This window comes from Malus sylvestris, chromosome 1, assembly GCF_916048215.2.
Source record: "Malus sylvestris chromosome 1, drMalSylv7.2, whole genome shotgun sequence".
Classification (NCBI taxonomy): domain Eukaryota; kingdom Viridiplantae; phylum Streptophyta; class Magnoliopsida; order Rosales; family Rosaceae; genus Malus; species Malus sylvestris.
Window position 1 is genome coordinate 5,996,543 of NC_062260.1, and position 16,436 is coordinate 6,012,978.

Sequence of the window (16,436 nt, forward strand, 5' to 3'; positions counted from 1 at the left end):
TTTGCTCAAACCTAGGATTTAAATATACCATCGTGACCTACTCGATGTCACGAACATCTCCAAAATTTTAAAATAATTTTTGGATGGTTCAGGTGCCCCACGCGCCGTCAAGGGCACGGCCAGACACGCCCCCACGTGCAGGCCAGTGTCATCAGTTAGCCTGACACCGTCAGGAATATTCCACGGAATATTCTGTTAAATGCTAACAAAAATTAACAGCGTTACCTAACACCGTCAGAATATTCCGTCACTTTGACGGAATATTCTGCCTCCTTCTCCAGCGAGCCTCGTCGTCGCCGTCGTCTGCAACTCAACTTCGTCGAATTTCTAGAAAAATTTCAAACGCACTATTCTCTAACATTTCTCAACCATTTAAGACGTACTTTATATGGATTTGAAGCTCGTGAAGAGTAGAATCGCTTATACTTGTTTGGAGTCTAAAAAGTTGACGGAGGTCGTCGGAAAAAGCCTTGAAAGTTCCGGCCAAAAGTGAACTCTTCGAAACTCGATCGTTTCACTTCCAAATTTCTCTCAAATTGTTGTAGGAGCCTCGAGGAGTTGCATAGAAGCTTCCCCAAGCTTCAAAACTTCCTAACTCGCTCGAAAACACGTCGAACACAGTTTGCCCGAGTTCAGACCTCACGAGTTCGACGTTGAAAACTTGTCCATTCCATGTTTCAAGAACATGGTTATGTTTGTGAGGATGAGATGAACATGAAAATGAGGTTCTTGGGTTCGATCTGTGAGCTTTGAAGCTCATTTGAGGGGTCGGAGAGAAGAAGAGAGTTTCGAGAGGGAGAGAGAGTTCATTTTTCTGATTTCTGATTAGGTGCCGTGTAGAGGGAAGCTCATTTGAAGCAAATCTTTTGTAGCCTTTGACCTTATCCCCTGACCCTCTTCAATATGAATTGGAAAGATTGAACAAAGAAATAGAACATCACCTCCATCTTGTGCCTACTTGCCATGTGTCCAAATCCTGAAACCGTTCATGGTCATGTTTAAGTTCAAGATCAAGCCCCAACGGCCCTTGAAGAAATCACAAGTTCGATTCAAGATCAAGCGTCCTCCACCCTTGAATCAAATTCAGCTCTAGATAAAATGAGTAAGTTCAGACATTTGGAGGAAACCAGAAAACCCTCCAGCCCAGTTCAAGATTGAGCCTGTGGAAAATCAACAATTGGAGGAAACCAGAAAATCTTCCAGCCAAATTCAAGATCAAGCCCCAACGACCCTTAAAGAAATTACCAGCCCAGTTCAAGATCAAACCCCAACGGCCCTTGGATCGACATCTACATTAAGGGACTTCAAAACATATCTTTTACACGTGACAAGCATATGTATACAACGCATCTTGAAGTGGGGGTATTTGTAGACATCAAAATTTCGGTGAAATAAATGTAATCAATAATTAAAATTTCAACGTTCACGTGTCACATAAAGTTTACACATAGCATGTGACTCAACGAAAAATCGAGAATCATCAGAAAAGTCATCAAACATGACACGTGTCAACACTCGGCAGAAATGATTTACTTCATCTGATTATTTAAATCCAAAAATCAAGTTTTGGAATTCTATAAATAGGAAGCCAAGGCATTCATTTTAGGGACACCAATTCATAACCAATTCACATCACACCAAAACCTTGAAGCTTTGAAACTCCAAAGCTCTCAAGCAAATCCCGAAGGATCAAGAAAGCTCTCATCGTTCTTCATCAAATCCTCCTTCAAGATCAAGCCCCAACGGCCCTTGAAGAACTTCCACCAATTCAAGATCTAGCCCCAACGGCCTTTGAAGAAAGTGTTCACTGTTCATCTTAAGATCAAGCCCCCGACGACCCTTTGGATCAACGACATCAATAAATTCATCCACTGTTCTTCAAGATCAAGTCCAAAAGCCCTTGAAGATCCGTACACCACCGTTCATCCTAAAGATCAAGCCTTGACGACCTTTTGGATCAGTAGCCCATCCACAAATCAACACCTTACGGAGATCGAATCAGAGGATTAAATTTGAGAGAGATTGTAACCCCAAAATCATTAATACAAAATATTATTTTGTACACGTGTTCTTGTCTCATTCACCACAAGAATTTCCGTTTTTACAAGAACAAATTAATATAACTGGTAATATATTAAATTTAGATAATGTAGATCCACAAGATTGGGAAAGAACGATTGAGAAATGGGAAAAATACTGTGTACATGCAGCATTAATGTTAGATTTTAGTAATTCACAAAATATGTTAGATTACTTTGAGCATACTTTGGATGGTTTAGTTTTTAATTATTTCCAGTCATGGAAAGTCCAAAATCCAGAACAGCATCAGGCAGCTAAAACACATTTTAATATTGATGATTTTGTTACTTTGATTAAACAAGAGTTTTTTTTAGATCATAATAAGTTAGATGGCAGAAGAGAACAAGAACAAATAAGAGCAATTAGAAATTTAGAACAATTAAAAATTTGTGATTTACAGTATATAGCTAAGTATACCACATATTTCTTTAAATATTTAGGAAGAACAGGTAGAATTAGTGATATTAATTTATTAGATACTTATATGACAAAAATAAAAGGACCAATAGGTGAAAAGATTTGGAATGAATGGGAAAAGCATCCAAAGAAAAATGATATTGCAATAGGACCTAGAATTCAACATGTACATCATATACTTAGACAAGAGTGTAGTCAAATAAAAGCTAACAGACAAATTAGGAAACAATTTTACATGAGTTGTAAAAATATAGATTTACCACAACAGTATAAGACCTACAAACAGCATAAGACCTTCAAGAACATATACAAAAAGAAATATAAGTCATATAAACCCTACAAATAGCATAACAATTTCAGTATAAGACCTTCAAGAACATACATGAAGAGAAAATATATTCCAAAAAAATTTCAGTATAAGACCTACAAACAACATAACAATTTCAGTATAAGACCTTTAAGAACAATTTTAGCATAACAATTTCAGTATTTGAACATGAATATCCGATTTTAGAAGAAAGAAACCGTATAGAAATATTACAGTTAAGTAAACCAAGGAGTTTGGAAGAATTATTACAATTAGTAGAACAAACTAGAATTATAGGAGAAGACCCACAGTTACATTGGACTAAAAATAAAATACTAGCAAAATTAGATATAATTAACCCAGATTTAACCATTAAGACGACTGATATGCCTTGTAGTTCAATAGATAAACAAGAGTTTGAGCAGCAAATAAAAGAGTTGTTAAATTTAAAAGTAATTAGACCCTCTAAGTCTAGTGTCACATCCTGGCCCGAGCCCCCACCATATCTCGGGTTCGATTCCCCCGTAGCACGATATTGTCCGCTTTGGGCCCCTACCACGCCCTCATGGTTTTTTTTTTCTGGGAACTCACATGAGAACTTCCCAATGGGTCACCATCCTGGGAATGCTCTTACGTGAACTCGCTTAATTTCGGAGTTCCTACAGAACCCGAAGCCAGTGAGCTCCCAAAAGGCCTTGTGCTAGGTAGAGATAAGAATATACATGTTGATGCACAAAACCAGAGGGGTCTTGGAACAACGTGAATCCGACCGTGAATCTGCAAGAAATGTAAATAACACAAGATGTATCGTGGTTCACCTCAATGTTTGGGCTACGTCTACATTGATATTGTATTTCTCTGTTTGTGAGACGATTGAGAGGGAGAGAGAGCTTCCTTATGTGAGGATGAGCTTCTCTAAATATGAGAGGGGATGTGAGGCTCTCCCCAATTGTGAGGGTGATGAGTCCCTTTTATAGAATAAGGGCTCTTCACTTATTACATATTTGCCCATTCCTTTATTACATAATTACATTTGAGTCCCCCTAGTATTTATACGAGATCTAAATACGGAGGCCCTAAGTATGGTATAAATAGTAGTCCCCCAAGTCTTCAGTTAAGAGAGTCTTTTGCCTGAAGACTTGAAATTCAGTCCATGTGTGGGCCGAAGTAACTATATGTCGTCTAGAACTGATACTCGATATGAGGTAGTGCTCAATGTGAAATGATGCTCAACTAGAAGTAACACATGTTGCGAGGTTGCTCGGCTTGTGGCTTATGTTGCCTTGGTTGGCTCGGCTTATGGCGTTGAAGGTGAGGGAGTCCCTTTTATAAAATAAGGGCTCGCTCCTCAATACATAAGTGATAGGCTAAGAGTTGATGCTCGCGGCGAGGCGGTTGCTCAGTAGGCGGCGATGCTCTCTGATGATGGTGAGGGAGTCCCTTTTATAAAGTAAGGGCTCGCTCCTCAATACATAAGTGATGGGTTAGGAGTGATTCTCGCGGTGAGGCGTTTGCTCAGCTGGCGGCGATGCTCTCTAACGAAGGTAAGGGAGTCCCTTTTATAAAATAAGGGCTCGTTCCTCAATACATGAATAATAGGTGCTCTCTAATGAAAGTGAGGGAGTCCCTTTTATAGAATAATGGCTCGCTCCTCAGTACATAGATAATGGGCTAAGTCCCCAAAGTATTTTTTATGAGGCCCAGTTGAGGCCCAATAAATGGTACATAATGTAGCCTCCCAAGTCTTCGGTCAATAGAGGCTGTTGGCTGGAGACTTGAAATTCAATCCATTTATGGGCCGAAGTGACGGTTGTTCGGAGTCAGTATTTGTATATCCCGCACTGAAGCTCTTTGTAGGTGAAGCTTTGCAAGTGAAGCTTTTGAAGCTGAAGCTTTGTAAATGAAGCTTTTGAAGCTGAGCTCTGTAAATGAAGCTTTCGAAGTTGGAGCTCTATAAATGAAGCTTTCAAAGCTGGAGCTCTATAAATGAAGCTTTCGAAGCTGGAGCTCTGTAAATGAAGCTTTCGAAGCTAGAACTCTATAAATGAAGCTTTCGAAGCTAGAGCTCTGTAAATGAAGCTTTCGAAGCTGATTGACATGAGGGATGCTCATGAATGTTTTATGTTGATTGACATGAGTGATGCTCATGAATGTTGACATGAGTGATGCTCATGAATGTTGACATGAGTGATGTTCATGAATGTTGACATGAATGATGGTCATGAATGTTTATGTATGATTGACATGAGTGATGCTCATGAATGTTTATGTATGATTGACATGAGTGATGCTCATGTATAACTTTGGAGCACTGGACGTACTTTTGATCACCTGGTTGGTGATAATAGCAGCAGGCTGCCGAATAATTTTAGAGTACTGGGCGTACTTTTGATCACCTGGTTGGTGATAATAGCAGCAGGTTGCCGAATAATTTTGGAGTACTAGGCGTACTTTTGATCACCTGGTTTGTGATAATAGCGGTAGGGTGCCGAATAAATTTGGAGCCATAGGGCCTGGCTCTTTTGGGCATACGGGCATTCGCCCTCCACATGACATTGCAGCCTATTATTTTGGGCTTGCCGTTTTTTTTATTACCCCCTGATGTGGTTTATACAGATGTCTTCGAAAGATAAGGAAAATAAATTACATCATTAAAAAATAAATTCGATCATCTGCTCAATGGGTCATGCCCATAATTCCCTTTTCTGCATGCCATCCTCACCACAATTATGTCTTTTTCTTTTTCTATTCTTTTCCTCCTTCTTTTTCTTTTTCTTTAACATCATGGTCTCTTCTGTGAAGAGTAGGAACATGCATGATGAAAGTTGGTGGGCATCTTCTGCGCTGTCATCGTGCCAAGTTGATTCCCTTAATCAACTTGGAGCTTAGGTTGCTGTGCATTAGTGGGTAGCCATGCTTTCTGCTTTTTCTCTTTTTACTTTCTGCAATTATCTCCGACCCAAAAGTTGATGCACATAATAGAATCCTAACTCAGCATCAAGCAGGTAAGCTTGAAAGTCCACTGAGCTGTGCTAATGCAGCAGCAAGAGCACTTGTTCTTTGTTCATCAATCAATCTATGTGCTGTTGGTGTGAAAAACTGTACAGATTCAAGATGCACTCCACTAAGAGTAGCAACCATCTGCTACGCAGATGACTCCAAAACCTTCTCAATAGTTGGTGGACTAGCAAACTCAAACTTGCACCCTACATCACGCTTAAGTGTTTTAATTGTTCTCCTCTGGTTGTTAGTAAACATCAGAACGACAGTACCTTCTTTCCCTGCGTGTCCAGTGCGCCCAGAGCGATGCACAAATGTCTCTCGATCTTGCCACATTCCCCCACACCAACTTCCTCGAGCTCTCGATCTTGCCAAACGACGCCGTAGCTGAGTCACTCGCTGAGTCTAGATTCAGCAAGTTCTTGAGCGACGCGATGGCCTCTGACACGTTCCGGCTCAACCTCTGCAGCTTATTCTGCACCGTGGACGATTCCTTCACGGCTCATCCATGTCCTTGTCCGTGCTCGCTCTCTCTTTCTCTCTTTCTCTCTCTCTCTTTTTTCCCCATTCCTAAAAGTTGGTAGCTTTAATCGTACCCATTAGAAGAGTAGCTTGCAGAAGGTGAGCTTTCCTCTGAAGAATTGGTGTCACAGTTTGCTGCTGATCATCCTGATGAACATGCTTGATTAGATCTGCCCCCAATCCCAAAGATACTGGCTTTGATAAGACCTCTTTTTGGTGGGAAATTGGTCAAGTCTCTCCTTTTTCCTTTCCTCTTCACTGGGTTGCTGCTGCTGCCTTTGGTTTCCATTTTTTTTTCTCAGCCGAATTATGGTGGAAAAGAAAGAAATTGAGAGAGAAGAGAGGAGTCACAGAGACAATACCCGAGGGATAAGATGGGAGACGAGGGAGTTGAGTTCATTGGAGGACTTGGACTTGAGAAAAGAGAGCAACTGTTTCTTGGTTGGACCCTTAGATCCTGCAGTTACCGAAGACAACAGGACCTAGAGGGACAACGGTGAGTACACCATGTTCTTCCCTTTGCTTTCGGTTGTGAATAGCTGCTTGGTAATTCTGAGTGCGACATCGGTTAGGTTGCTGATGGGTTTTTTGAGATCCATGGTGAAACTGACGGATTGATCGGCGTGGTAGGAAACACCAGGCAGGCAAGTGGGAGAGATTTAGACAATTGAAATCAAACCCTAAAACGCACTCACGGCTCTATCTCTCTGCTGATTGAATGGGTGTGTCTCTGAGTGTGGGTGTTGGGTTGTTTGGTTCTTGGGTTTTTGCAGATTCACGGTGGAGGTTGTGAAGTTTTCATGGTGGTGAGATGAAAAAATGAAAGAGAACCGACATATCTTTTTGTGTCGTTTCCCACAGACGGCGCCAAATGTTGATGCACAAAACCGGAAGGGTCTTGGAACAACGTGAATCCAACCGCGAATCTGCAAGAAATGTCAATAACACAAGATGTATTGTGGTTCACTCCAATGTTTGGGCTACATCCACACTAATATTGTATTTCTCTGTTTGTGAGAGGATTGAAAGGGAGATAGAGCTTCCTTATGTGAGGATGAGCTTATCTGAATATGAGAGGGGATGTGAGGCTTTCCCCAATTGTGAGGGTGAGGAGTCCCTTTTATAGAATAAGGGCTCCTCACTTATTACATATTTGCCCCTTCCTTTATTACATAATTACATTTGAGTCCCCCGAGTATTTATACGAGATCTAAATACGGAGTTCCTAAGTATGGTACAAACAATACATATAAGGCTTACAGAATCCATCCCCTGGGCGATGTGGGATGTTACATCTAGACATAGATCAGCAGCATTTATTATGAAAAAACATTCAGAATTAAAGAGAGGTAAGGCTAGAATAGTTTATAATTACAAACACATGAAGATAGTTATAAGTTACCAAATAAGGATGAGCTTATAAATGAAATTCAAGAGAGTAAATATTTTAGTAAATGTAATTGTAAATCGGGATTTTGGCAAATACGATTAGCAGAAGAATCAATGGAGTGGACAACTTTTACTTGTCCAGAAGGACATTTTGAGTGGCTAGTTATGCCATTTGGATTTAAAAATGCTCCTTCAATGAAAGTTGGATCAAATTTTCAAAAAATATGATAATTTTTGTAGTGTTTATGTAGGTGATATTTTAGTACATAGTAAAAATAAAAATGAACATAGGAAGCATTTAGAGATAGTATTACAATAATTTATCAATAATGAAATTGTGATTAGCAAAAATAAAATAGCATTAGAAAAGCAAGATATAGAATTTTTAGGAATGTATATCAAGTCAGATACCATACAACTACAAGATCATATAGCTAAAAAGGTGTTAGAATTTCCAAACAAATTAGAAGATAAGAAACAGTTACAAGCATTTTTAGGATTGTTAAATTATGCAAGAAATTTTATCCTTGATTTAGGAGCAGTATTACATAGTAAAACTAGCAAAACAGGACAAAAATATTTTAATAGTGAAGATATTAAATTAGTTCAAAATATAAAAGAAGAAATTACTAAACTTAAGCCATTAACATTACCATTAGATGATAGTTACAAGATAGTTGAAACGGATGCTTCATCATTAGGATGGGCAGGTATACTATACCAAAAAAAGCATAAGAAGTCACCAAAGTCTGACGAACAAGTTTGTAGATATTCATCAGGAAAACTTAGTGATGTACAGTCAAGATTACCATCAACAAATGTAAAAATTTTAGGGATAATTAATTCACTTGAAGCATTTTCTTTATTTTTACATAATGAATTATTTACGATTAGAACAGGTTGTCAAAATATAGTTTTTCATTATAACAAGATACATGCTAATAAACAGGCAGCTCGAAGATGGGTTAATTTTGTTGATTCAATTGCAGGAAATGGTTTTAAACCAAAATTTGAACATATAAAAGGTAATGACAATACATTAGTCGATATCTTATCAAGATTAATTTGTTGAACATGTATGGAATATCGTGGACCATCATCCTCAAATAGTACAAGACCACAAGGCAGAAGAGCACATTTCTGTAGCATAATGATGCACCATCAACCTCTACCATTTAGTGGATTCCAAAATAGCATAAGCAGACCAGCATCACCACCAGTACCTACTTTCAACTTTAATGGCAATATTGTTGAAGGAATTAGAAATCCAACTCTGAGATATAGGTCAAGAGCATTAGGACTTTCTGATAGGCAACAGGTTCTCTTAAATAATTTTTGGCATATCCAAATCAAGCAGCCAAGCATGAGGTTATGTCATGAAAAATTAATTAGAGCCTTGGAACAAAAGTTTGATAGTTTTAATTTTAATTTCCATCAAAGCCAGCATCATATTCATTCTCTTGAGCACAACCTTCTAGTCCTTTCTAGGGACCATGAGTCATTACTTGGTAAGTTTACCAAAATGAACCAAGAACTCCAATCTCTTAGAGTGCAGCATAAGGCAAGTGACACCTTGAAAGGAGAATTGAAAATAGGTTTAGAAATTGATCAGCATAAGAATAAAGGAAAAGAGGTTATTGAACCCATAGAATAAGAGGCTAATAAGCCCATAGAAGAAATTAAGATTGAGCTCTTAGAAGAAGATATTGAAATGGAGCAACATAAAAAAAATGGCAGCATCAGATTCTGAGTGACAAAGAAAAACAAGAAAAATATGAAAGTTTTCTTAGGAATAGATCTTCAGACTTAATATTAGATGATATTTTATTAGAAGAAATTTCAAAAGCAAAATTAAGAATAATGCCACCAGATATGCAAAAGGAGATCTTGAGCAGAGCATCACAGTCCATGAAAGATGTATCCAGTCCATCTTTGATTCAAAACCAGGGATGGATATTATTACAAAGATGTATCCACCATGTCTTTGTGATAGTACAGAGAATTGTATTTGTAAACCGGAGGTTAGCATAGCTGTAGCCAGGATTAACATGAGAGATTATAGACCATGACATTTTAGTTATAAGTATAAGGAAAAACATAATGTGGTAGAAGTTACCCTAACCTTACTATTAGAGTTTGGCCATCTTGATAAAATATTTATCAACCATGTCTCCTAACTAGAATTATTTCCTGAAAAGCTTTTGAAAGTAGCAGAAGATTATCTAGAAAGATGGAAAGAAATTTGCATAAGTTTTATTAGTAGTCCTCCAGATTGGTATGTACATATGTATAAGGAGAAAGCTAGGCATATAGCCCTGATTAATGAGAATCCTTTAGACTATCCCCTATCTCCTCACATAGGTAGACTCCTTCATACAAAGATATTTTGAAATTTAGAGGGATCCAAATGTTTGCCTTAGATGAGTTTAAAGATTTTAGGTATGATATAGTATTAGTAGTAGAAGAAGAAGAAATGTATATTTACAGTAAGACAAAGATCAGTCATCATCCCTATTGGAAGCCTCAAAATTTCAAAGAAGAAATAATAGAAATGTACTATAGGGTGAAAAAAGATAGAGAAATAGATGCAGAGCTGGTAGAAGGAGATGAACAGTACTGGAACAATTTGACAGAAGAAGAGTTGCATAACATCGACAACATGATGGAAGCATGAGGAGCTAGTAGCAAATTAGCATAAGTTGAATAGCATCATGTAAAATAATGTATTTCCAGACGGAAATGTCAACATCATTATGGACCCCGTTATAATAATAAAAATGGCATGAGTAAATAAAGAAAACAATTTGATCCATTATGAACTTTTCATACACAAAATGTCCTTTTAATATAGAATGAATAGTGCCAAGCCATTTTCGTTAAAACTCCTTTATTTTTAATCACAAATGGCCCTAAAATTGATCTACATCATCAAGATGGTCCAGAAATTCAATCCCGTAATCACCTCCGACCCCAACCCACACTCTTCTACCTCCATCTATGGTAGTCCTAGCCAACTCTTCTTTGAAAAAAAAAAATTTCTCAAGACATCTATCTTTTACACCTTCAACAACCTTCATTGAATTGGACCAAGATCAAGACCCCTTTAGTGACAACTTGGATTGGCAATGACTTCTATGACATCACCGTTAACTTTTGGACGATCAACATACTCACAACAATCTTGGAGAGCTTGTTGGGCGCTTTTCCAGTGATCTTGGTGACGCGGAAAATGGCGAACTCTGCCTTGAGATAATCCTGTTATGCAAAAAGGTATTTTGACAACTTTTTGTAATTAATTATTAAAATATTAAACACACATCAGCATATTTTTTTTTACAAAATTGTGACGGAATGACCATATTGCTTTGCGACATATTTTTCAATTTCAGGGACTACATTAATCGATTTTCAGTTTAGGGACCATTTGTAATAAAAATCATTAAGCATATTTGTATCTACACTACCTATTAACAAAACGTTCTTTGCAAAACAAAAAAATATATTATTATACCCTTTAATGCATACTTAAAAGAAAATATAAAAAAAAAATGGACAATAAAATAATTACGTACATAAAAAGTTTGCTTTCTTTTTTCTTTTCCTCATTGACATCTAATCATAATTTTACTCCTTCACTTTATCTTTCTCACCTCCTACTTTTTCCTTTTTTAAAAAAAAAAAATTAATTTCTATTAAATTAAAACTCTATTTTTAATTCAAACAAGAGAGAAAAACTTGTTTTTATTTATTTCTATATATTTAAGCACATACAGACACAATATATGACTTTTATTTGTTGTAAAATGGAGAATATGTGTGTAGTATAATATAAAGTAAATAAGACACAATATTTACGAGGTTTGGCAAGTGTGCTTACATTTCTTTCTTTATTTGAAATAATAGGAGTACAAAGATATCTCTCACTATTTTTCTTTCTTCTCTCTAGCCTTATAGCTTATGGATATATTTCTCTCCTATGTTCTCTGCTACTTCTTCTCCTCTTGGTTTTATAGGCGGATGGCCAACCATCTTTTCTTCATTTTACCTCACATTTCCATTAGTCAATAATATTAAATACAAAAGTTAGGGTGATGAACCTACCAACCACGACTTGATGTCCAAAGGCTTCAAGTGGGTACTTCTTTTATAGAGGCCATTCACACTGCTTTTACAACACTCCCCCTTGGATGCCCATACGTCAATATCAGTTGCCACATTAAAACCTTGCTAAGAAAAACTTAGTGGGAAAAATTGTAGTTGGAAGAAAAAGAGTACAACACGAATGTGTCTTGGATGCTCCCCCTGGTGAGTATCTCTTCCTGATTCCGCAATCATGAATCTACTGATTACTAAATCGATGTAATCTTATATTATGCATAAACTTCTGGAATGTACACTTTGATAGAGATTTGGTGAAGATGTCTGCCAATTTATCGTTGGAATAAATTTGTCTAACTTCAATAACTTTAGCCTTTTGAAGCTCATGTGTACCGGAAAACTTTAAAGATATGTATTTTTGTGAGATATGAAGATATAACAACAAATATTTGCATCATTGAATCTATTTCAATATGAATATAAAATCCTTTCTCTAAGCGATCTGTATGCAAGCTAGAGAGATATTCAAATTTTGCTCGCCCACTAAGACCATGGCTATTAATGAGTTCTTTGGAATAAAATAAGCACATGTCTATAGTTTCTTGGAGATGTCCATAGATAAGCTTCACTTCATTCTAATACCCATCTGTTGGTATTGTGCTTCATAGGAAATGTACCATAGGATTTAGTGTATTGTGTTAAATACAATAAGGCACATACTTCATTAAGATATGATACTTATGGACCAAAATATCAATTCATCATTTCCCTCACAAGAATGAATGACCTTTCTTAGTGTCTAAATATTGGTTAATTATTTGAGTGTTCAACTCATAATCTTCAATCCATATGGTTCTTTAATACCATAAACATTTTGATGGATAAGAATTGTGTTGGTTTATTGTTCGATGGCAACTTGAGACAATATTCAACACTTCATAATTTTTCTATACTCTTCAAGAGTCCCATTCTAATATCAACTCTTGCAAGAGATTTAGTATATTGCAACAATATCATAATAAAAGTACTCACTAAGGCAATTGATATCATCCATTGGTATCGAGTACATAATTTGTTCTTTACCTTTTTAGGCTTACCTTAAGCAATTTGAATTCTTCAAGGATTTTCTACACTTCATGACACATTCCCCTTTGGAATTTATATTGAGCAATTTGCTTCTATGTATACTTGAAGGATTAACTTATGGAGATATATGCTTCGTATAATACATAAAGTTCTCCATTCAAATGAACAAGTTTCACAATGGAAAATCATGTTTACAGGTGTATATTTCAATTTTAGGTTTCAACTAGGAACCTTGTGTCATATCATTTGAGGGTATTTATTGTATTACAAATGCTCATATGTAACCTTCTGGGTTCAACATTATTTGGCGATTTATACTACAGGTTCATTTTTCCACGTTCTTACAAATTGTAATGGAATTGCCTCTTTCCATTTTTGGCCTATAATTTTTAGTTTCGTCAATGACCAAAAGAACATTGCTCAATATTAATACAGCTCATTGATGAATATAGTAGCTACTGTAAAACAAAAATTAACATTGGTTATCATCAATTCGTGATCCCATAATTCTCATGTGCATGCACATGCATATTTTATAAGCATTTCATTACTTTGGATATGCTTGCCTCTTTAGGGGCTTTACATTGTCTCTTTTAAGACAGTCATCTCTTATTAGATGACTTGTTTGGAGAATTTGGATCATAACCTTCTCTAGCGCATTATAGAGCTTGGATTTTTAATCTCCACTTCTAGAGAGTTGAATGACTAGAACCTATAGATCTTCAAGGATGAGACACAGTACATAGTAGAATTGCCATGTCCATAGATTGTCCTTTTGGGACTTGAATCCATACGGCAACTACCACACTTCGGGTGTGCAACTGTTTAATAGTGCCAAATCCATGAATAGTCTTACGGAGACTTCAATCCATGAGGCATCTTTGTAACTTATTAATGCATTTGATAGTTTAACAGTAATCGTGAAGGTTGAATTACCTTTTGTACATCATTGGAATGATATAAAATGGTGAGACAAAATAATAGTTGGAGTCGTTCTTGCCCTTTGGTCGTCATAAACTTAGGTAGAGTTTGCTATGGCCGTGAGCTCCCATCATTGAACTTTGGTCTTCCATTTAGTTAGCCATTCATTTTCTCTCTTTGAACTTCTATTGGTTCATCGTTGATCCTTAAGTTTCAGTCACCTGCACAACATAAGTGGTGCTCAACCTTTAGCCTTTGGATGATCCTTCAAACCAGTGACTCATCCATGCTTAGCAGCTTCAATGCAAAGAGCCAACATTGTACCAACTATTTTGCGGTGTTGGTGATTTGAAACTCAGGTCTAACAACAGTTGAAGATGACTACTCGACAACAATGCAAGGTAAGTAATCAAGCAATGTTCCAGGAAATCGGTTCTGGACCAAAAGTTTGATATCAGGTTCCGACTGAATGCTTTCTTTCTCCTTCTCTTGCAGGCAAGAACAAGAGCAAAGGAAAAGACAAGAGAAAAGCATGATATGTGATGCTTTTGTTCTTAACCCTAATGATAAGGGATACTTTTTCTCTTGAAGAAAAATAGTAGAAGAGTTTGATGCTGATATAAAACTTCTTGATCAAAAATATTTTCTTGCTGAAGGAATGAGTTGGGTATTTTGAGGGACTTGGTTGAAGAGGTATTCTCAGAAAGGAGGATGACTGAGTATTTTGAGAGGCTTGGTTGAAGATGCATTCTCAGCAATGAAGAAGAGTTAGATATTTTTGGAGGTTTGCCTTACCATGGAGGGCGGAAGTTGACATATATAGGAATTTTCCAATAGTAGGAAGTAGTGCTATTAGGACAATCTCATTCACCGCTTATCGACAACAGTGGTGTAGTTGGAAGAGTAAAATTTACGCATTTCAATTTTGTTAGAGAAATTTTGACAGAGTTGTCTTTGATATCCAAAAAGTTGAGATTGCGTCTGAGAAGTGCATACGAACTTTATTAAGGAAAATCTGGCTTTTGAAATTTGAAGAGCCATGTTTCTTCAATTTTTGAACAAGTGGCCATGTTGCCTCTCCTTTTATAGAGGCATCCATTGTATCCAACAAAAGCACGCTTGGAAAGTTGCCCGCACTATGGAAAGTGCCTCTTCAAGATAATATATATCTTGCACCCATCTTTCTTGTCCTCAACGGTCCTCCTATGATTGGAACTCTGTGGTAAAGAATGATCTAACCGCTACACTGGTAACTAGGAACCTTCTCACTTCTAAGGGTAAAAGAATACCTTTCAAATGGTCTGATGAATCGGTTGTTCAAGACTCTTTAGCTTTCAATGTTCAGTGTGCAAGTTTGTATCCAACATGGGCCAACGTCTACTTGCTCGAACTTGACAAGTTGAATCATTAGTGGCTGAGGTGACAAATCTTAGACAATAGATTAGAGAGCTCAAACATGAGATAGAGACTTGGACATACTTGCAAATAATTACTCGATGAACATGAAAAAAAAACTCTACCAACTGCAAGAAACTAAGTGAAATCAAACTAAACTCACTCAAAAACATAACAAGAATCTAAAATAAAGAGTCTAAAAAAGTAGCAATTATGGTTGATATAACACGCAGTTCACGCGGATAAAATTTCAAACTATATGGTTCGCTGGGTTTGGTTAGATTTGAGATTGTTGGTCTGAGAGACTCCATTACCTTTCCTTTCTACTGGATACCTCATCGCTTGGGTTGCAGCTATCCTCCTCCTAATCCCATGTAACACCAAAACTGGGACAAGACTAAATTTACGCCAAACTAATCCAAGGCAATCCTACAATTAGTTTAAGCCTAGCCAAGCCAATCTTACGTATCAAACGTCCCCTTATGGACCAACTATAGTCGGCCTAAAATTCTTTGAAATTGCACTTGTAATGCTTTTGGAAATTCGACAAGCTTTAATTGTTTCTATTATCAGAAAATTTGGTTTCTTCCTATACATCTTGTAGTTACACATGGAATTAACGGATGCATTTAACGTGTGATACTCGATGTACAATTTGGTTGAATCTCACTTTTAAACTTTAATTTTAGATGTAATGTTCTTTCTTTCCAATTCCTTATTTGATGATAAATTGAATTCAGTGAATTGAAATTGCAAGCGTGCATGTTACTGTTGCACTGTTGAAGGTTGCCAACATACAGAGATGGTTTTATTGCTTCATATTTATTAGTTGTCACTTGTCAGTGAAGTTACACCTAACATTTTTAAGCTCAAGAGATGTCTTTCTTGACAGTTCATAGCTACGTTAGCAATATGAGTTTTTGTAGTTTGAATATAATGTGATGAGAACTAGTTGGAGAAGAGTTTGATCATGGATGAAACTGTAATGAAAACAATACATAAACATTGACAAAAACCAAAAAAAACACAATTTGCTGTAAAAAGTATTTGGAAAATTGTAACCCTCTAAAAATCCCACTCTCAACGCCTCTCTCACAACTCAATTCGAAGCTTATAAATGGCCGTCGCATTTGGTGCTGCTGGCCGGCCCTCTGATTGAGGATATGTTGTGCAGAAGGTTTAAATTTCGAAAGGAAAACAAAAATTCATTTCTTCCTCATTG